We start from the raw sequence: 24,398 nt of genomic DNA on the forward strand, positions 1-24,398 counted from the left end.
CTATGCTTTTTGACACACCGCTCACTATCAGTGTTAAACTTTTGAACGAGTTGAACTTTCATACAGTCTCATATGTGGAGACAGCTGTTGAGTTAAAAATACATTTTGACAGTCATCGGTGGAATGAGCTGAACTGGCTGTGACTGGCCTCTCAATCAGAGCTCTCAGTCTTCAGGGGGAAGGGGACCCTGCAAAACGTCTAGTGGATGCGAGCAGAACATGATGCCCCGGAAAAGTACTCGGTTTAAGGAGTATTGGTTATGTTCACCTTTTAAAACATTCACCGATTGTACTTTATTTCTCCGGTGTTCTGGGGGTATTTGTATTCTCATATCATGATTTCCAACCTAATAAAGAGATTATTTTTCTAAACATATACATAATTCGTACTTTAAAGGGGCGATACATTGCTCGTTCACTTTATTGTGTAGGCTTTGCATGGACTCTAAGAATACCTGGTATTCATGATGTATCTTGTTTCTTATGTTTTTCATGTTATCGTTTTATGCTGTTATTGCCTATATGTTTGCATGTTATTTAAAGCGAAACCATGGACAAGACTCGAGCACAAAGAAAGCCTGTTCATGTAGCAGGAACCCAATATTGCTCGCTAAATTGTGGCTACAGGTCCAGAAAGTGCACACTGATGTGGAATGTGTGGCTGAAAGCGCAAGTGAAATGTTTGTGGACAAAAGGCACAGAGCAAAAGGACAATCACGCATCGCTGCACACACAGAGGGCCTGATTTACAAAAGTGCTTTACAATGGCGCACTACCGTTGACAAACCCTCTGTAAATCAGGCCAAGAAGAGTTGCTTACATAGGAAACTATCGTCTGAAAAAGTCATGGACGTTTTTGAGCCTGATTTACACTGATGGGACTTTCCCATCTTAAAAAAAGTAAATCAGGCCATTGGAGAGGAAACTGACACATACTCGATATAGAAGGGCTCCGCAACCTGCAGCTCTCCAGATGGTTGGGACTACAAATCCCATGGCCCATGAATCCCATGACCCATGCATTTTTCACAAGGAAAATAGCCATCAAGGTTCGAATGTTTGTTTCGCTGTTGATCCTTGTATTCTGAAGTGCAAAGGATAGGTCATTGTTACAGGGAAATATTGAAACAGAACAATCATATGCCGGAGGTTGACCTATTTAATCAGAAAGAGACCTGTGTATACATTGAGTGGTACAAAGCTGCTTAATATTTGAGGACTCGCTTGAACTTTTTAAAGACACTGTGGGAGAATTTTACAAAAGAGAATATGGTGAATTAATGTTAAACATAATAGAAATTATGGATCTATGGGAAATGCATTCATATTTTTGAGGGCCAGGGCGTTCGTTATTTTGTCGTAGTGCAAATGATTGTACATATGTTTTCCATCATTTTAGAATATTCGGTAATTGGTGAAAACAATGCATTTTTAAAACGTGTTCTTTTCACTCTGACATACTTCTTCGAGTTCCCCACGCTCCCTGTTTGGACCATTGGCGCAGCACTTGCGAGCCATTTTGCAAAGGTTGCAGGGTAGTGAATGGCCTGTGCAATCACGTGGCACACAAGTGAAGCACCTTTTACAGATTAGAAGTTGTGGTATTTTGTTTGCATCGTGCTAGGACGCAGTGGCTCCCGTCAAGCAGAGCACAGGGTTAGACGCCCCCACATCTGCATAGTGTGCACGCCCTGGCATCACTGCCTACTATTGGCTGAGGCAGGGGACCTGGGCCTGATTTACAAAGCGTTTTCAATTGGATTGTGCCATTGTAAAACTCTTCTCTAAATCAGGCCCTGGACCCTGGTAAATAGTTTTCCTTGCTCATATTTGCCACTTAAATGGGGGAACTCCTGAAAGCAGTCCGGCTAAATTGGAGAACTGTGCCTCTGTTGGGGAAGAAAGCGCTGTGTAGTGCCTGATCTGCTTCTCCTGTGACTCCAAGTTCCCACTCCCTGGTTACATATAGGCATCGCACTGTGAATGATGCAGTCAACCTGGAGACTTAAGTTTATCACTCGTCAGTGCTCCCATCTTCCTCCAACTTTGCAATGCTGATTAAAGGTGCAAAGTCAAAGTGGAAGCACGTGATAGCAGCGGCATTTGGGCCCATATATTACATGAGTGTTTAATTGCTGCAGCCTGGGTGTTTTTGTAGCATGGTTGGTAGACCTGTAATCTGTAATGGATCAAAAACAATGACAAATCCTGGAGCAGCCAGGTAGGGATGCAATATAGTGTAAAAGTTTGGAAAGGAAATAACACATGGGAGAAAAAATGTGCAGGGAAAGACCCCGTTTCCAATAAAACCCAATGAGTCCAGCTCCTCGGAAGTACTGGTGGCTTCGGCAGAGGATAGGACATGCTTTGAGTGAGAGAAGGTCAGCAATCCACAATACTGGTTTAATTTTAGTGAAAGTAGTTGCATCAAACAGTTGACAAACACAAAGTAGGCATAACATGTCACCACACAGCAGGCATTGAACACAGCGGTTACAATGTAAGAAAGAAACATTTTCCAACAACAAGAACTAGTGATTGATAATCCATTGTATTTTGTAAACCACAAAAAAACAATCATGACGTTATAATTGGCATAATAAGGCAGTACCGGTGTATTTTATACTGTCTTTGGCACATGCTGTAAATGCTTGGGCATGTAAGGTTATGCACGACACATCCTGACAATACCTCCTGACTATGCTTGCCATTGTTAAGCAGAATTACATGCAGTACCCTTTGGGAACACTACACACAATTAAGACTACAGGTGTAAGCACAAGCTCACCTTTGGTACAAGCATGTACTACACAGTTATGTGATAGCAGTGGTTGAGCAGCCAGACTTATCTCAAGAGGGATGTGAGCAGTTCAAGATGTTACACAAAGGACTTGCAATCACAGTAGTTCAAACAAACTATATTCAAGGTTTCTTGGTAAAAGAATATACATTTATTTACACAGTCAGTTGGAAAACATTCCACTAGTAAGAAGCAGCTCAATATCACACTATAATACACTACAGTACACAACCAATACGTTTCTGAACAAGTTACGCTCCCCTGAAGTGGGAGCAAAATGGCACTTGAGTAACTTTCTAAAGTGGTAGAAAGGCAAAGGTTAAACAGAATTAAAGCACAATTACTTTCATAGTCAGAGCATATAGTTTCAGTTCACTAAAACAGGCAATTCAATTCAATAGGCCCGGGCCAAAATAAATGGTTCAGTGTCTTGGATAGGATAGCACAGTTCTGGTAGTAAATGGTTAAGTCTTTTCCAATGGTCGAAGAAGTAGTTTGCCAGAAGAAGAGTTATATGTCGGATTAGGAGCGAACAACACTCCAAAGTTGGGAAAGTTTCACAAACTTTCACAGTGGCAGAAAAGATTTCCACACCGTGTTTGCACAGTACCTTAGGTATGAAGAAAAGCTGTAACTGAGGCAATTGTTCCTGGCAGTTACTGCAGATCTCACTGTTCCTGAGCTTCAGTCGTGGGGACAAGAAGGAGGACATCGGGAGGTTCCTGCACTGCCCAGGGAAGACGCCACAAGCTTGGCTAAGTGTCGGTTTTAAGGTGTGAGTGCCTTAAAGTCCACAAACTGGAATCCTTCTCACTGGCTATCTGGTTTTCAACCGCACTCTGATGAATATTCTACCAGAATTGAGACGGTGTCCAGGTGGCTTTCGAGATGGTTGTTCCCACCAGCTCAAGGGAAGAAGTCATCCTTGAAGGGGCTTCTCTGTCGATGGAGTTTCAGGCAAATCGAATCTGCAGCAGGGCTTCACCGGGCAAACCAATGGTCCAGGGGTTGCAGCAGTCGTCTTCCTTCAGCTCGTCTTTGGTTCTTTCATTCCAATGGTTGACTCTGCGTTTCAAGTCCCAGAGTCCTGCTTTTAAACAGTTTTCTCCAATTCATTCCAGGCTAGCTGCCACTCACCCGGAAGGGTGGCTGTCCTTGCCGGACAGTCAGACAGCCAATCACACCAGAATGCATTCAGGCCTCCTAGGAGACTAAGCACAGGTAGTTTCAGGCACCTCCCTCACATCCTGTCCACCCCAGACACTCAGACGCCAGAGGAGGGCATCAGCACTGAAGCCCGCCAAAGGGCATTGAAAAAAGGGACCAACTCTGGTTTGGCGCACAAGAAGGACCTTTTCTTAAAGAAACCATGAAAAAAGATGATCAGAGTCTGTTTTTACAGAGGGGTCATGGGCGCCATATTGCTACCGGTATTTGCGGTCGGGAAAAATCATGATAGTTTGTTCTAAAACCACTGCCAATAGCCATTTCAAGAGGAAAGGGTAACAGTTGACTGTTACATGAGTGTTTAGACACAGGGGATGCTAGGAAACCCCTCCAGCACTCTAAAGGAAGATAGTGTGTGCTGGGTCTATGAATTTAGAAAGATTAGCAAAGTCAATTTAACTTTACATGCTCTGCGAGATGGTAGTCAGTCCCAGAGAAGGTATCTATACCCTGGGGAGTCCGAAAGACACACCTGTGTCACTCCACCGAAGGTGCTGTGTGACACACAAGAAAAAGATGATGCCTATGGAGTTGTTTCAAAACTCCATATCCAAAGAACACAAAAGTAAAACACATTGAAAATGAAAAGTCCCAAAATATAGCAGAAGAACTGGAGGGGTCTAGGGTAGAGGGAATTTAGCACTTGGGTGAGAATTCTCCCTAACAGCCATAAAGTGTTGGTACCTTGGGTATGTGAGGCAGGAGTGACATATGGGACATAGGCCATGGCATTTTGTTGCCTCTGGCATATAGACTGGTTACCATGCTAGATATTATTTAGTGAGAAAACTTTGTTAAAGGGACGTTATGGTTAAGTTGCACAAAAAAAACCTTTCAAAATCAGTGGAAAAACGTTTTTAAAGGTTTATGGTTACAAGGAAAATAAAAAAAAAGAATTTTGCCAGTTATGGTAAGGTAAGCAACCATAACTCACGCAACCACTGTGCACTGCTAAGACTAACAACCACAACATCAAATATCCATAATGTTACCATAATAACCCCTTAAGAAAGTTGTTCCACTGATTTTGTTAGGTTTTCATTAGTACAACTTAACCATAACATCCCTTTAACAAACCTTTTCCACTGAATTTGATAGGTTTTTATTAGTACAACTTAAACAGTACGTCCCTTTTACAAAGTTGTTTCACTGAATTTCATGGGTTTTTTACCCTTAATTAATTTTTTTACATGTCACTTACATCATACTGCCCCCCCACCCCAACATGATAGACACAGAGTTTACGCACTGTGCGACTGTCAGCGGACTTTGGACAGCATTCACACTGCCCAAAAGCACAGGGGTTACCTTGCATTGTTCTATCCTGCAACGGGCAAAGACATGTACATGAAACAATAACAGAGATATGTACCACATCCAAAAATAATTATACATAGACATTCTGTACTTGAGAAACCAAAGGTATGTTGCGTAGGTTGCACAACATAACGGAATGCACCAAGCACAAAGGTCAACTGTACACCTAGCAGTATCACCTCAACGTAACCTTTCTTACACACTGAGAAACAGCTGGCAGTTATTCCAGAAGAAACCCTTTGAAAAATAATATGTGCACTATATTTCTTTCTGCATCATTACAATTTGTTATGTATACATAACTTGTAAGAGATAGCAGTATTGTTTCCTTTCCACAGAAATGGCAAGCACACTGGAGTGGCTGGAGGAACATTTCCACCATGATGAAATGAGTGAAGGAAACAACTCAAATGGTAGAGAATACATTTTTCTCAGCAGGAAAAGTGATGTAATTTGTTCAGAGGTCATTGAAACATGGTTTTCTTTTTAACAGTACATAGTGGGAATGAGGAAAGTGGGCCAGAATTACAATTCAATGAACCATAAGATGGCCACAGACAACTCCTAAGTGGAAATGCATAAATTGCCAAAATTGATGCATTAAATAATAATTTTGTACAGTTGATGACATTTGTGAAAAATCATGTGAAAGAAAATATCTGATACCACTGCACGACTTGTGCCTGTGCCCATACACCCTGTGCCAACCAATCATCCCCATCAAATTCCCTCAATGAAAGATGCTATGATGAGAACTCTATCTCTTCCTCCCCTCATGAACAGTGCTTAGAAAACCCCAATTCTCCCACATTTCTTTCCCATTCTGATTCCCAGTCTCTTTCCTAATTCATTGTATGCTTTTCCATTAATAAATATGGTTGTGTCTACTGTTGAAAGTGGATTTTTTAAAAGCCCAATTTAGAGTCCGTGGACTGTGCGACTGTCCGGGCTGTCCATAACCAAAATGGAGGTGCCCCCGAACATCACACCTGTCTGGAGTTGTCCGCAAGGTCGTGTCACACTTTTAACAAGTTTGGCGACCCCGCCCCTGTCCTGCGGATACCTGGATGAATGAGCACCTGATCCCACTGTGCCCCCAAACACTGCGCCTGTCCTGACCTGTTTGCTCGCACGTATCACACTTTCACTTAGTTTGGGGGCTCCAGCCCAGTCCTACGGACACTTACATGCATGCGCACAGCATATCCCGCGCAACAGCTGTCCTATCCTCGGTCATTCGGGGACGTCATCATGTGACAGCACATGTGCTGCGCATCGGGCATAGACGCGGACACTGTCCATACACCTGGACAGTTTAAAACTGTGTTTTTGGCCTATCCAGGGTGTTTACAACTGAAACTTCACCCTTGTAGAGGTCCTAGACCATATCTTAGTTGGTCTAGCAACTTTGTGTAACTTTTGGAACCCCGACGGTGGACCAAACTGTCAGCGGACAGTCACGCGGTCCGTGGACAGACCCATTTCCATGCCTGGCATCCTCAAAAGTCCTGGACGTGGCACGTGCTGTCCACAGACTACGGTGGTGTCAGCGGACAGATTGTCCAAATCAATGGGGTGGGGAGATAAATTATCCACAAGGTAAGGTATTTACTCTTTAGTGGTGGCTCTGAAAAGAACCTTTTTTGGTTTTCTTTTGTTTTTTTGGGCAGGATTTTCAGATTGTTCTTTTCTGTACCTACTCACATGCACTCTCAATCATTTTACACATAGTTTCTAAGTGCATTCTGAATATTAGCAAGAAATATTGTATTGCCACAATCTGTTAAAGTGATGCCACCACTAAACCAAGGACTTTGACCATCCTCCAGAACGTTGTCATTTGTGAATGTTGACATCCCAACACTGTACAAAAATGAAGATATCCCTTTGTTGACAAGATGCCTTCCTGTGTCTTGTTGAGGACAAAAGACATTGGGGCAAGTCCATAGTGCCCTACGAGGTATATGGGAACATATCACCTTTCCACATGCAAAGAGCTCCATTAGTGCCTTCAGGAATTCCTTCACTGCACTCTGCAAACCTATTGCACTAATGTACCCCAAATGCAGTCCTCCACAATGCACCACAATGACATCTGAAGTGTTGAAAACAGCCATATTTTTACAGAGTGCAAATATATGTTTCAAGTTTCGCCCAGGCAAACCACACCACAAAGCCTCCACTCCCTCCAATCCAAGGTTGGCAAAAATGCCACATATTTCTGTGTACCTCTGCAAATTAATCATAAAACAATCTCCCACCATCCACACAGTGAGCCTCTTCTTCTATGCAACCACAGCCATCTTCACTACACACAGCAAGGAAAAAAATATTACCCTCTCTTCTTATAAAGCACAACCTGAATTCCTGATTAACTAATCCTCACAGTCCCATGTCCATGCATTGTATCCTCAAAAGACCCGGATATCGCATGTGCTGCCATTTACAGCACTCCCTCTTTGGCTATTGTCAAGCAGTCACACACCCATCCACCAATGACATCCAAAAACTCTACATCTAACTCTGTCATCTTAGTTCAACACTTCAGATGTACTATAGAACACTCAAAGTACATGTCTCCTGTTACTCCCAAGCAGCTGCATAAAAAAACGACTCTAAAAATCTCCAAGATTTCTATTTGCAGATTCAACTACATCTGCATCCATCAACACAAAGTACAGGTATGCATACATTTTGAAACATACATTTCCAACTCTTTTACAAACGCATAAAAAAACAGGGTTCCTGCCACTTACCCTGCATAACCTACACAATAATCATACTCTCATTGTTCCCACCTCCTGACATTAAGTGGAAGCTACTCACAATGCTTTGTGCTTGCACACTTTTGTATTAACAAGCATTTCCATAACAGTTTCAAAACACATATTTCCAATTTCAGTAGCACTGATTATGTTTTATGTAAAAAAAGGAAACCACATTTGAAATATTTCCACACCATGTTTAAGTGCCAGATCCTTTGTGAAACTTCAATATATCACCAAGACACGCATGCTTGCCCACATCACTGATTCTAATGTACAAACTGTTATTTTGTCTTTCATTGTATCACTTTTAAAACCACGTCTCTCACTAGCAAATCTGCACTTAAACTCCCACAATGCAAACTCAAAACAAAAACTGCATGTATGTTACTAAAGTATGGCATGTACATGACATTGAAAATGGCAAAATGCAATGCATTTAAAACTAATCATTTGACCACCGTTTCAGCTAAAACAAATAAATGCATTTACAACAGTCATTTTCAATAAATAAATTAAACAAAATTGAAACGATTTCTCCAACATATTACAATAACACTCAGGGCCCAATTCATAGAATGCAGTGCAGAAGTAACGCCACATTTTTTTTTAGAAAACATTTACACACAGTGCTGTTATAAAGCCACAAAACCACTTTTCACCTTTCATGTCCAGCCTCCGAAAAATGATAAACACTCAGCATTTTCCATTTTCTACTGTATAAATATGTCACAATATCTTCCTACAATCCCGTGAGGCATGCTTATCAGAGAACTCCCAGCCCCATTGGCAGCGCTTCCGGTGCTCTGAGGTTCCCATTCCCATACAGTGCTATGCAACTCCACAGAAATAGGAACTAACATTTTCTACCACCTGACTTTCCAGGCCAACATGACCTGTAATGTCCAGGTACAACTGGGAAGCCAGCTGCAGCACAATTATTAGGAATCTGGTAGCAACCTGTCTGCAGCAACAGCACGTCCAATGTTACAAATTCTTCTTCCCAACAACTCCTCCTGCACTAAAATGACTTCACCATTGCCATACATAACGATTAGTTTTATTCTTTCTCAATTACACTGACAAACAACCTTCTGGATGACAACAATGTACCTCCTAGAAGACAACCTGAAGAAAAATACTCATCGCATCCTACAAAATAAGTGTATTAGTGTAGTAGTTGTCTTTAATTTACTCATGCAGTACATTGTAGCCGCATACAAGCCCAGAACATTGCTTTCAAACCAACATTTACTTCACTCTTATTCATTGCACCTCAACAGGTACACTGTTTGTATTCTAATCTGAACACCATTAGCAAAAAACGCACTGTTATTGAGAAACATTGTAATGTCCATACTTATTCATGCACATTAGCACTCCCTTACGCACTAAACCAAGTCCTTCACACATCTACACACACAGCTACATTTACATCCTTCCCAACCAGAACTAGCAACCCATTGCACAATCACACAGCCCTCTATTTTTGTCTACCCTCAAATTCACACACTCATTCACAATGCACAAATATATTCCACAACTTACAAACCTGTACTTTCCTTTTTTTTAAACCGACAGAACAAAATGCCTACTAAAACGCAACTCTGTAGAAAACAAAGAAAGAATTGAGCAGATTAAAATAAAAGCATGCCAAATACTCATCCACCTCTAGCAGAATTGATAGCAAATGTTAAAACAAAACTGCTAATATAGTCAGTCAACAAAGTGAACCAGCTATCACTAAAAGAACTAGGGCCCGTCTTCCAAAAAATAAAAATAAATGTATAAATAAGAATAAAACTGCTAATAACGCTACCACTATTTCTTCCGATGTTAATGTAGCCACAGTTAAGCATTCAAAATAATTAATATTTAAAAAAAATTCCACCGTAGAGTACTTCAAAATCTTATAAAAACAACAGAAAAGTCATGCTCGACCTTTAAAGACTACAGCAGATGACTAATCCTGGAACCTCTCACTGACAGCAGAATACTCCTCAAAAGAAAACTGTTTATATTAATTTTAACCAGAATGAAACCACTAACAAAATGAATCAGTAAACTACAGAAAGTACTTCTAAACATGCCCAATGTAAACATAGATACCTTTGCAAACTTCTGTGCAGTTGAATGGATTCACACAAGCAGCACAGAACTATATTTCAATGAAGAGGGTTATAAACAAGAACAGAAAAGCCTAATTGCCATGCATAGTAGTGGCTAAGGCTATGAAATGCTAGACAAGACCATGATGGCACAAGAAATCATTATGGAAAAAACATCTCCAACAAACTTGCAATTAACTGTTCCTTCCACCCAACCAATCCATCCAGTCTACAAGAGACCATGCACCTCATTGTGTGACATACGCAAACAATCCTTCGAATATTTATGACAATTCATCAATCACTATGTGAAATGAAAAGACAAAATTAGAATAAAAACTGTACAACCCATGGACTACTGTCCAGTGCGCAATTACACTGGACTGCAAGGATATTCATTAGCCTGCATTCCGGGACCTGCTTGCAAATCACCTTCCACCACATCAAAATGTTAGCGACACACCATTCCACTATATGGAATCTTCTCCAGAGACTGTACCATGCAAAAAGTCCTGTTTTACAACTGCAACATTTTTATAACATTCTCCTACATGGGACAGCCAAAAAAACTCCTTCAGCAAATAGAACACATCTAAAGTAAATATTTTGGAAGTGAAGATCGCAAAGAAAATTCAGTAACTGTACAGAACGTTAGCGAAAACCGTCCAAATGTCAATCTTCTAATAAACACATACAAAAATGAAATAGCAAAGTTTAAAAGCACATCTGCTGACCTACCAAACTACGTATGTGTGTTATGTCGCAGGACCTTTTATAAAAAGAGCACACCAGCTGTAGATATGACTTAAAAAATAGAAGACAATGAGGAATCCCAATGGTTCCAATTAGCTCTATATCTCATAATAGAAAACAACTACAAAATAACTGACGACCCCTCAGTACTTTGCACATACTGCAATACAAAGCTTGATAATAACCAAATGCCTTCACAGGCTATCACTAATAACTTGGAAATATTCTCACTTTCCAAACCTCTCCAGCAGCTTATTTTGTATGACAGCACTATAATTCCAACAGTACACCCATTTCAAGCTAAAATATTCATCCCAAAACAGCCAAATTGCCTCCTTCGGAATTACTAAGAGGCATTTGCTGTAAAGTAGATTATTTGCCATCAGATCTTAACGACAATGTAGAAAATCTAAAGTGCAACGGCTAATAGATTCTTTGATAATTCTAGTTAATGGTGTACCAACAAAGGATTAAAGGAATTAGCAACAACTAGTAGACTCAAACAAAGTTAGAAAAGCCCTACAATATCTAAATGAAAACAATGACTACTACGAAGATATAAACATTGAACAGAAATTAAGGGAAACCACCCAAATAATTCAGGATTCCTCACCAACTGGTCAATTTAAATTTGTGGATTGAATTACTGTTTTCAATATTTTAGAAGAATATATACAATTCACCCACTACACTCCAAAGACTCCATAGATGATGCCTTAGAAACATATCAAATGCGTCAAGCCAAAGGATCTCCAAAAAGCATATGGGAGAAAAGTGTGAAAGCACAAGCCTTTCCTCTACTCTTACCTACAGGAAAAGGGGGGAAGATATGATGAAAGATGCACACACATAACATCATCTTCATACTGCTCTTTACAAATATATTCTGAAGACCCCAGATTCAAACAAATGTTGAATACATAATCCACCTCTTGCTCTAAAGTGAACTAGCAACTCTATGTTATGGAGTTGCATACACATTGAAGCCAGGTTTTAAAGATGTCTACTACCCAGCTAGTTTAAAAGATAAAAGACAAAGATGAAGTTGTCCAGTAAAGTTTCACAAATCTCTTGGAAAACATGTGTGGTGCAAAAGAATACCGGTTCTGACGTCACACTGATGTACGGTGAATGCTAAGAAACCTTGCCCACCCACATGGTTTTTCACTTTAAGTTGTGTAGAATATGCATGGGAGAACCAGGATAATTCTGCTCCCTTGACCCTGTAAATATATGAAGATACTTTCACCACCACTTTATTGCAATGCTGCACTTCATCTGTAATACAAATATTCCTCCCCTCAGAGAGGTGGAACACTTCTTTTGGAGAAAAGAATATCAATTCAGAGGAGCACCACATATCCCCAAGCTTTTGTGGATAAAAGATGCTCCTAAATTTGGTCATGACAGTGATGCGACTGTTTTGCAGTTTATTCACAAATACATAACCTACAACATCCCTTCAGAAACCACTCATAGTGAGCTATTTACACAAATGTTACGCTTCTAAAAACATAAGTGTGGCAAACACTGCCAATGCAGATATAAAAACAAAGGTAAATACTACACCAAATGCTGCTTTGGTTTCACTAGACCAGTTTCAGCTAAAGGACAAGTAAACAGCTTCATGTCTTCTGTTAGACACACTGTGAAAGGCAAATCACCTAAAAACACATATTGCATTAAAAGAAACAAAGCTTCAATTTATAATGCAATCATTTCCCTCTTGTGGAATGCAAACATAGATATACAATACATTGCAGACAATTCCACTGCTGTTGCAAGATGTATCACAGCCTGTCTAACCAAAGCTGTGAAAGCAGAGCTAAAATACCTCTGCAAACACATATAATCTGAAAAAACACTGTCACAAAAATTGTACAGCTTTGGCATAAAATTGCTCTCCCATAGCGAATGTGGATGCTACAAAGCTGCAGACTGTTTAACAGGCACAGCCTTATATGGCAAATCTGAACACATAGTCTGGCTAAGCCATGGTACAGCTGCATCCAGAAAAACCCAGCCTTATTAATCATATAAAGTTATCATTTGAAAACTCCTCGACATAGAGACTTTACTACATGTCCCTACTCCAACTTTTGAAACTATGGAGAAAAGAAGATTTATTAGGCACCCATGATTCATTTGAAGCTGTATTCAATGCAAATGAAAGCAGTATAATAAATGACAATTTCAAAGCAATACAAACCTTTTTGGACAATGAACGCACAACTAAATGAAGACACTCATGAGGGCAGTCAACCTTCTGTTACAGGAAGACAAGAACCACCTGGAGAGCCACGCATAGTAAATGAAGCAAAATTAGCCATTACTGAATTAGTAAAAACCATGGGGCTGATTCATGGAATTTTTGCGCCGAAAAACGGGGATTTGTGCGCCATTCTGCCCGCAAATCCCTGTTTAACAAATGGGGATTTGTGGGCAGAATGGCACACAAATCCCTGTTTTTCAACGCACAAATTCCATGAATCAGCCCCAACGTATCAATATGAGCAATCAGAAGAAAACTTGGCACTGCTGAAATCGCAACTAATTGATGAGCAACTGAGGTATTTTCTTTGAAATGTCAAAATTATAAACCTGTACTGCTTTATGTAAGTGCTGAAGCTGGTTCTGGAAAAACATTCTTAATAAAAATCATCAGCAAATTCATACAAAAGTTAACAAACAACAATCTTTCAGCTGTGTAACAACCCCCACAGGTTTAGCTGCCTACAACATAGGAGGTGTTACTTTACACCAAGTACTGCTCCTTCAAGTAGAACACCAAAACAAATTGGAGTACTACAAACTATCAACAAAAGCTGCTACTGAACTACGCAGAATTCTGCATTAATTGAAAACTCTCCTAATAGATGAGGTAAGCATGGTCTCCAATCTAATGGTGGCTTTAATTCACTGCAGATTACAAGGAGTCATTAAAATTGTTGAAAACATATTATTGTTTTTGGAGATCTCCTACAATTAACATCAGTGAAATGAATGTGAACCTGTTTTTAAAAACTTAGGACACCAACAGTGTCACAACACAATTGGCAGTGTAGGAAATGTAAATCCCTGGCAACATTCCCAATACATAGAACTAACTCAAAACATGTGTCAGTCTACAGGCCTCACCTATGCTATCATTTTAAAAAGCATTAGGACTGCTCTTCAGTGCACGGCATGACACTCCCTATGTGTCAACAAGCAACAGCACGACTAAATAGCTTAGAAAAATGTATCTCCAAAACAGCTGGTTTGGAGAAAAGGTTAATGTGTTTAAACTGCACAGTAATTCTGAAACATAACCTTGACCTGGAGCAAGGTTTATTCAATCGAGCAATCAGTACAGTTGTTGGCTTCCAGCCATATCCACATGACAATAACATTCAGTTTGTCAACATCCACTTTGACACATTTTCAGAAGTTAAAAGGATCGGCTGCTCAACACCACAATTCCTCCTTTTCAAAGACATGCATTTATGCAGAGAGCAATTCTCTCTGTCTCTTGCATATGCAGTCACTGTTCACATATTGCAAGGACTAACCCTAGATCAGGTATTGGTTGATATTGGCAGCACTATCTTTAAAAAGGGCATGAGTTATGTAGCACTGTCACGTCTACGTACACTCAAAGGACTATTTCTAGTCAATTTTGGTGCAACCAAAGTCAAGACTGACATTTCTTGCATCGTAGAGTACAACAGACTACGTGCACTCTACACACCCTATCTCAATATGTACATTGTTCCTGAAAAAGGTAAACTTTTAAAAAGATAATGAATGCAAACAGAACTTATAAGAGATCTCCCAACAGTACCACCAAAGAAACTAAAAGCAACTGCTACTCCATCAAGTAGTACAACCACAAAACTATCTAGTGCATAGACAAGTGCACATCCATCAGCAGAAAAAAAGAGAAATATTTCTTCTAAAAAAACAAGTGGAGGGCCAGAAAATGACACAGAGACAGAACTCTCCGGTCCATTTAAATTTTCCAACACAACTGGTGTAAAATGATAAGCAAATGTAGCAATCAATCTTCTGTTCCAATTGCAACCAATTGTTCAAAACATTTGCTTGAACAGCTCAGACCAGTTGTGTTTGCAAATGCGCATCTTTCATATAACACTTACAGTGTCTTGGGAATAAGGCAAGAATTGGACTACTGTGCAGGAATAGTGCAATTCACCATAAACGCACAGGAGGATCCACAAGCATTTCTAATGCACATACTGCAAGTACTGGAAAGCACAAATATACCTATAAATGAAATCTTTCAGATGCACGTGGAAGCTGTCATGATGCCTACCCCCGGGGACCCAGACCACGTCCAGCAACCCCGAAAGCAGGCATCAAGTTATCCTAAGCAAGCCCAACAACCCCTGCTAGGGGCTATTTGGGTCCAGTCCTGGCGCCTATGGTGCCAGGCTCATATGGAGAGTCAGTCCTGGTGTCATAAGTGCCAGGCTCATAGATTAAAACTCACCTGATGCAGACCATGCTGCAAACTTACCTGATGCAGACCATGCTGCAAGAGCTCCCAGCCAAAAGAGGCTTGGAAGGGACTACTCTACTTAGGGACTATTTTTTACTCGGGCGGGGCTGGGGAGGAATACTTACCTGGGACTACTTTGGAGGCTATTTAAACCACGCCCGAAGAGCAGCACACGCTTCACGTTATTCTGCATCCAGCAGCATAACGCTCACCGTGCCTGCAAGTCTGCATCCAGCCTTCTGCCACGCCCGCCTCGAGTTTGAGCTCCTAGAAAAAGGGAGAAAGAAGGAGAAAAGGTTAGAACAAGAGCAATACCTTTAATCCTTACCTGAATTCCCGATCCATCGCGCCTTCGAGCTGGAAGAAAGAAGTTATTTTATGCGCGTCGCCTCGCCTGCTGCAGCGCCGCGCTGAACTCACCGGCCTTCGCAGCATCTTCATATTCCACCGCATCCTCCTGTATGTTCCCGCCGCACTCCGGCACCTAAGGAGAAGACAAGAACAGCAAGGTGAGCCAAAGGAATACACAGAGGAATATTAGTTACCCTCCCATAGACTTACCTGATTTTACCACCGGGGGTACTATTCCTCTTCACGGGTCGGCGCAGCTTCCACTGCATCTTCGCCGAACCCCGGCCCCTAAGGGGAAACAAAAGGACAGCAAGGAGAAACAAAGGGACTAACAAGGGGAACCCACCTAACCACAATAGACTTACCTGATTTTACCGCCGGAGGTATTATTCCCCAAGACTTCATACTTTCTCTCAGCACCTGAATAAGGGAGAAAGCAACAGGTTACATATTGACATAATTTTATCGAACTGTGTTGGAAAATACAAATCCTTACCAGAATACTACCGGTTGCCACGAGGAACTCTTCATTAGGATCAAGCTTCAACCTGCAAGGAATCGGACAAGAGTGAAAGTCAGGCATTTGAACTCTTACAAACTTTATACCTATGGCGTCTTGCCGGGAATCTCAGAGTCAATATTGTTCCGGAACTCACCAATTCCTTCGAGCCAGTGAAGCAACTGGTTATCAACGCGCCCCTGCGCTCAATGCAGGATGGAGAGCTCATCTTTTCAAACCATCAGGTGAGACTATAAGAGGGGACATCAAAGGTGATCTGTGGGGAGAACAGCGGGGGTGGGGGGATTTACCCTCAACTCCATGGGTGGTTAATTCCCTTTCTCCATTTGCAGAAGAATATTCCTACGGGCCAAGCAAACGAAGCTAGGTGGGCCAGTCCAGTCCGTCATCTCGGCCGTATGCGTCACATTGATGGAGACCGCAGCTGTCCAGTTCCGATCGACGCTTCTGTGGGAGCCAGGTGAGCGTAACAGAAGCATGCATGCACTCCCTGCAACCATGTTTCACAAGAGCACGACCCTAATGAACAATTTGTGTATGTATCTATACCTAATTGTGAATCCATTCCATTTCATCAGCTAGTGCTCAATGAAAATCATACCATATTATGCACTGTTTGCAAATTAATCATTCCACCTTACACATAAACTCACATATCCAATATGTAATAGTAATGCTTTTAAGGTACAATGTAAATGGTACCAAAAACAACTGCAAGCTTACTAGCTTCACACACGTGCAAGTATCTCTTGGCAATAAAACCTTTACAACAGTAGGCATAATATACCGGACAGGTGTCTCAACCACTGCAGTTCACTATACTGCATACATTAAAAAAGAATGTGGTTGGTTTGAACGCAATGACACTTCCAGTACTCTAAAACGTAGAATACTAGCAAATCAATCAAATGCCTACTTAATATTCCTTAAAGCTAAATGTAATTACTGACCTGTGAAACTATCATAGGTTAGTGCACTTTAGACACCAACAAACAAGTATCTAACTGTTACAGAACTGTAAAACTATAAACAGTTAGAATACACCAACTAGTATCTGACTACATCCATAGTGCCACAGTGCTGTTTTTGAAATGGAAAACAGTTTCAAAACGCCAACAGATGTAAATTTAGTACATTTTTAGTAATGCTATATAGATTTTTTCCCAATGACCGATTGATTATGCAAACTGAAACAACAACTGTGCAAAACACACACTACAGTTGTTTCACCCATAGTACTTATAATGTACTGATTATGAGGGTCTCTAAAGTTTAGTCATTAACCTGTAGAACTGTCAACAGTTAGAATATGCCACCTGGTATCTAGCTGCAGCCATACTACTCCAATACTACTTATGAATAGAACTGAGCTAGAATACACCAACAGGACCCAAAGAGATTCAAAACATACCCTTCCAAACTGTAAAACTATCAACAGTTATAATATGCCAACTGGTAACTAACTGCATCCATATTACTCTAATACTACCTTTCAATACCAAAACAGCTACAATATACCAACAAGAATCAAAGTGATCAAAACATACACTTCAAAACTATAAAACTATCAACAGTTAGAATATACCAACTAGTATCTAATTGCACCCATAATAGTGCAATGTTACTTTCCAATAGTGAAATAGTTCGAATCCACCAACAGGAATCAAACTGCTTCAAAACATACCCTTCAAAACAGGAATACTATCAACAGTTAGAATAGGCCAAATGGTATCTAACTGCCCCCATAATACTTGAATATTAGTTTCCAATAGTTAAATAGTGGAATCCACAAACAGGAATCAAATTGCTTCAAAAGATACCCTTCAAAACTGTAAAACTATCAACAGTTATAATACGCCAACTGGCATCTAACTGTAGCCATACAACTGCAGTGATACTTTTGAATAGCAAAATAGTTGGACTACACCAACAAGTATTGAACTGCTTAAAAAAATACCCTTCAGAACTGCAAAAGTATCAACGGTTAGAATATGCCAACTGGTAGCTAACTACATCTATGGTACTGCAGTGCTCCTTTTCAAATACAAAACTGTTTAAATACACCAACAAATATCTAAATACTTAAAAAAGTCCTTTAAAAATATAGTCCACCAGCACTTTCGAAAAGCAAAACACTTAGGGGACGATTCATGGAACAAACGTGCGCTGAAAATCTTGGTGCAAGCTGGTGCAAGCGTGAAAAAGCAAGTGCACGCGTACGCGTGCGATTCATGGAAGTCCCTGCGCGTGTTACCCTCGGGATGTGAGCCAAACCTGTGCGTGGTGCACACAGGCGCACACGTCATTGCAACATCATGCACGCCGTGCGTGACGCGCACAGGGAAAGCACACAACGTCAGCGCACACACCAAAAAGGGGGCGGGACATGGGGGGTAACACGCAGAATGGGGAACAACGCGTGAAAAAGAAGGCGTAACTGGAGAAGTACTGCAGGGAAATACACGGAACGCCCACACACACGCAAACACGTATTCATGGAATCGAATACGGGAAACCCACGCATGCCAAAAGACACACATAGGCGTCAACACGTCTGCCACACGAAGGCAGGCGGAAGCGTCCCCGCGCACAGTTTAAAAGTGCGCTCAAACAACAAACACGTATATCCAGCTACGATGAATGCCCCATTTGTCGCAGCACTGATCGTGGGACACCACAGGAGAAGGAGAATAACCAGGGCCCGCATTTTTTGTCCCCGGACTAGCCTTTTTGGGATGCCTGACGACCAGGTCTATGGCAGGAATAGGTTTCCAGCCGTATCATCCTACACCTGGTCGGGGAGTGGGAAGATGACCTTACATCACCCGCCCCATTGCTCGCAATCATTGAGCCCCTTGGATAAGGTGCTCAGTGTCCTGCATTTTTTGGCCACTGGGTCATTTCAGCGGACAACTGCCAGAGTGGGGGGGGGTCTCACAGGCCATGCAGACACGCTGCCTACACCAGGTGTTGGCAATCATCACTGCGCACCCCTCAGTCCGCAGGCACATATACATGCCCAGAACACCCGCAGAAAGGCAGGCCGTGGTCCAGGACTTTTACAGGGTGGCAAACTTCCCCAAAGTGCTCGGTGCCATAGATTGCAACCATGTGGCCCTACGTCCACCTAGGGCCACTGAGCACATCTATCGAAACCGCAAGCACTGGCATTCCAGCAACGTGCAGGTCGTATGCGATGCAAAGTGAATCATCACCTCTGTCTATGCAAACTACCCTGGCTCTACCCATGACAGTTTCATATACAGAATGTCCGCCCTGAGCTGGGCCCTGGAAGCTGGGCAGCATGGCGACATATGGTTCCTAGGTGAGTACAAATGCCTGTGCACATGCATGCATGTCACACACAGCCAAATATACAAACCCCAATAATCACAACACTTATCACCTCCCCAGGGGACAGTGCCTACCCTCTGAGCAACCGGAACCCAACCACACCACCCCAGGAAAGATACAACGCTGCCCATATTGCAACCAGGGGCATAGTGGAGCGCCCATTCGGAGTGCTCAAGTCACGCTTCCGCTCCCTTGACCGCTCTGGCGGCCAGCTACTATATGCACCCCGAGTAGTCTGCAGGATCATTGTGGCAGCATGTGTCCTGCACAATGTTGCAACACGGTGGGATGTACCGGTGGACATGGTGGTGCCCCCACATCCCCAACCACAGGCAGAGGTGCTGCCCATGGGAGGGGAAAGGGTACGTGGTGAGGCAGCCCAGACCCAGCTTGTGGCCACATTTTTCACCTAAACTCCCACCCCTGCGGAGTGCACCCAGGCTTGGCACATTGCAGGGGACAATCGATGATGACAGAGACAGTCAACTGTCACAACCTTACCACCCTGAGAATGTTGCCACTGAAGTGCTACATTGTGTGCATCCCTAGCTACTTAGACATAACCAATCCTGTGTGACCAAAAGGAACACATGCAAGGTGTGTATCACACCCCCCCGCAAAACATGCCATCACAAACCCTGGGATGTCACCAAAACCCTCCCAACCCACATCATCCTTGTCTGCCACACCATGACATGGCATGCAATAGCAAAAGGCCAACACAGGACCAATAAGATACAAAGTGACATGTCACAAATGAAAACTGGCACAAGAGAATGATGCCTGACATGGAATCAGATGAAATGACTGACCAACAACCTCCCACACATACAAAGTCAGACACAAATGCTTTCCACCAGTGGTAGCATGAACACAACACTGAATGCCTGTTCACATGCACATTGGGCATGGCAAAATCCCTACTCCTGAACCCGTGTGCTGTGTGTGTCTCCTGCAACACACTGCTCAACACACAGCACATTGAGCAGCCATTATGCTGCAGATACACCTTCAGCATCACATGAAAATGACAAATCAAATCAATAACCAAATAATGCATGTACAGGATACCCAAATGGTAATAGATCAAGTGCTGCAGGGACACAGCGGGCCTGAGAATGCAATCTATGTGCACCTGTGGCCATGGAGGGGTGGTTGTACATGTGTGTTGGATCATTGTTCAACTGTGTGTGTCATTAGGGACATGCACTCAATATATGCATGTAAAATAAAGTGACCCTCAGTGTCCTGTATACATCACATGTGAACATTGCCCATGTGAACACCCCAGCATGTCAAACCACACCAATCCCCTGACACCTGAAAAGTAAAGACAACATAGGAACAGGCACTGACCAGCACAGCACATCATGTACATAGTACCCCACAATTACAATGTCAGAGTGCCCAAAACACTGTAGCCCAAGCCAACTGTCCAACAACAAAAGGCCCTCCCTCATTTACACATCAACGTGACCTTCTGAACAATTGTGTCTGGGGTATGTAGCCTTCTTCCTTCAAGTCTACCTAGGCTACAGGATCACCCTACCCCTTGGCCTCCATGTTCCAGCTTGCGTGTAAATAGGGTCCAGCCCCCTCAGAGGCCACCTTGACTGGTAAAAATAACAAATCTCAGAGAACTCCAAGGAGCCAAACCCACAAACCAGTGAAAAAGCCTGTAGGCACCCAAAAACCCAGGAAGAGTCTCCAGTAGATGACTTGAAGTAGCAGGAAATGTCAAAGCACATGTACAATCACAATGAAAGAACAACCAAGGTAGCACAGTTGAACAATGGTCCTACAGGATGGGTACCATTTACGGTACATAACATAAAATGAGGATGCAACAACTGATGCGTAGTGTCACAGCTCCGGTGTCAAGGCGCAGGAGTGGCACGAACCAACCACCCCTTCCGTGGTCTGGGCGCCTGCAAGGTCAAACTTACACAGGCCTCTGAGGCCCCGGTGGGGAAGGAGGGTCAGGGACATTTTGTTTGGACAGGCATTGGTATGCAGGATAACCGGAAAGAGGGGCAGGAGAGGGGAGTCGGATTGGCAAGGGAAAGTAGTCAAAATACTAAAAACTACTATTCACAATAACACATACTCAATCTGAGAAAACATATTCATCATGCACATTGTACCAAATGAGTCAAATGCAAGCCAAAGCGAGACTTATCTCTGGGGTGAGTGCTGGCCTCCTGCCTGCGCACTCTCAGGTCTGGTAACAGGAGCAGTTCAATGCTGCAAAGAGAGCATGAGTTACTAATCTGAATGTGTGTTAACAACACAAACACACAACACCATCCATGCCCCAAAGTAAGTGACTCCTCCACAAACAAACACTCCTGTCTGCTGCTATGTACCCATACGTTAGCTTGACCCCCTCATGGTTCATACACTGTCAATGCAGGCGCATGTGGGCGCGCGGGAAATGGAAGACCAATGCATCAAGAATCACACATGATACAATGGTCCCTGGGTGAGCTGCTACACGCGTATAGTGAGGTGCAACTTCAGTACAAGTTGTTTTCTGGCAGCCGCAGATTTCAATAGGTAGTGCAGATGGCAATTTGCACATGCAAATGATATGCATTGCACACGAGTCTGTGCCTCGCAGGGTGTCCCTGTGTGCTGTATCAGTTTCTGGCTTGGAACACTACTGCCCTAATAACTCTGCTTCAATGGAGCAGGAGGTACTCAAGGATATGTTTGATGGCCCCTGCGTGTGCCCCTGACAACTTGTAAAGCCACTTTGCATTTGGCCCTCAACGCATGTCAGCTGTACTGTGTGCTTCTCCAACAATGCCTGGCAAAGCTCCCCAGCACTGGTGCTACTTAGCATGCATGTGCAAGTGGCCTGCTGGAAGGTTGGCTGCAGTGTAGGCCCTTGTGCTGCTCACCTTGCCTGGAGTTCCTGGAAACACGTCTGCTTCTGTCAGACATCTGAGCACAAACCCTGTGCTTCTGCTTGCGCACACATGCACACATCTGCACCACCGAACGTGGCCAGTCATCAGGATTACTCGTCCCTTTGTCTGCTGGCAAAGGTAGTGTGGAGGCTCATTTCCCTGCAGAAAGGGCATACAAGATATTAATAAGGCTTGAAAGTTCCCTGTGTGTGTGTGTCTTCATGCTGGTTGTCACTGGGCCAGGTTACAGACCTACATCCAAACTGATCCCACCGTCAGTGTGACTTTGACAGGCCAAGGGTGCAGGCTACTGTCTACAGCATGAAGGGCATCAAGCACATATACAGGCAAGAAAATAACATACATCACAATCCACATGAATTAATGGAGACATCAATCACGTACTCACCCAAATTGATTACAGACATGGGGTGGATAAAACGCTACAAATCCAAAGCCCTTGTGTAAATGTTTGTTACACCGAACCATCCTAGCAAGCCCATGGATAAGGGAAACATGAGTGGCCTATGTGAATCAGGACCCCAAGCTGCAAACACATACACAAGACAAGCTTGAAGGGCCCAGCTGGAACAGACAGGGGATGCTTTTCAAAGCCACAAAGCACCACACCGTCACATGAATGCACAATAGACAAACAATATTAAACTATATTAACTAATTAAACTAACAATGAACAACCTACATAACCTAATTAAAATAACTATCAAACAGTCAATATTAACTAACTAAACTAAAATCAAAAATCAAAAATGGCCACATATGATCCGGGGAGGAGAAACCCAGGAGGGGGGCGGTACAGGGTGCACCTGAACACCCACATGCGATGATGTTGAGACAAAAAAAAAAACCTCCATGTGCTCAAAGCCTGCACGGCCTGACCTGTGTGGGAAATATCTCGTTGTCCGAGTCTAGCTCATCCTGAAAAGGAGGACGTGGCAGAGGAGACTGACCTCGCCCAGCCGCAGCTTGCCCCTCGTCAGCAGCAAGTCTGCCAGACAGGTGAGCCTGGTTCTGTGCGGCAATGACACGTAGGTCTGCATGCAGAACCTCCCGTGATACACGTGCTTCCTCTTGCAAGGTAACACGTGTAACACAGAGTTCTTCCTGCAAGTCCTGGCTGGACAACTGATGCACCTCCCGACAAGCACGTAGCTCAGCCGAGATGGTACGCTCAAGCTGTGCAAACCTCTCCTCTGCCCGCTCCCTCTGGGTCATCATGAGCACACCGAGAGTGGATCTGAGGGAAGCATACTCAACCTCCATGGCCTCCATGTGTGCCTCTGCGTGAGCAGCAATTGCTTGATGCAAAGACACCATTTCAGCCTGGTGTGCCCTGTCTGAGTCCGCCATGCCCAGCCTGAGCGAGTGGGCCGTGGACCGTGCCGCCTGCTGCTGGAGAAGCACCTGCCTAGCAGGGGGGAGCACGGATTGGGCCACATGTTCCATGCTCACAGCGATGTTATCAAGTGCTGCCCCCTGCTGTTCTGAATTGGCAGTCATGTCTTGCTCCCACTCAGTATACCTCGGTGGCACACGGCCACTGCGTTGCTGGGCTTGACACCTGTGGGACCCAAGGACCGGCCGTCCTCATTGGGTTGGCACTGCCTGCAGCTGCACGACTACATGCCCCCGTCGAGGTGATGGCCCAGGCACATCAGCGACTGGCGTGGAGGGTGACCCTGTGTCCCGATCCACCACAGGCAGAGGTCCCACCACTGTCTGGCCCCTTAGCGCAGGTGTCGCGGACAGAGGAGTGTCCACATCAGAAT

The sequence above is a fragment of the Ambystoma mexicanum genome, chromosome 4p, assembly GCF_040938575.1.
Source record: "Ambystoma mexicanum isolate Mex_15411 chromosome 4p, UKY_AmexF1_1, whole genome shotgun sequence".
Taxonomy (NCBI): Eukaryota; Metazoa; Chordata; class Amphibia; order Caudata; family Ambystomatidae; genus Ambystoma; species Ambystoma mexicanum.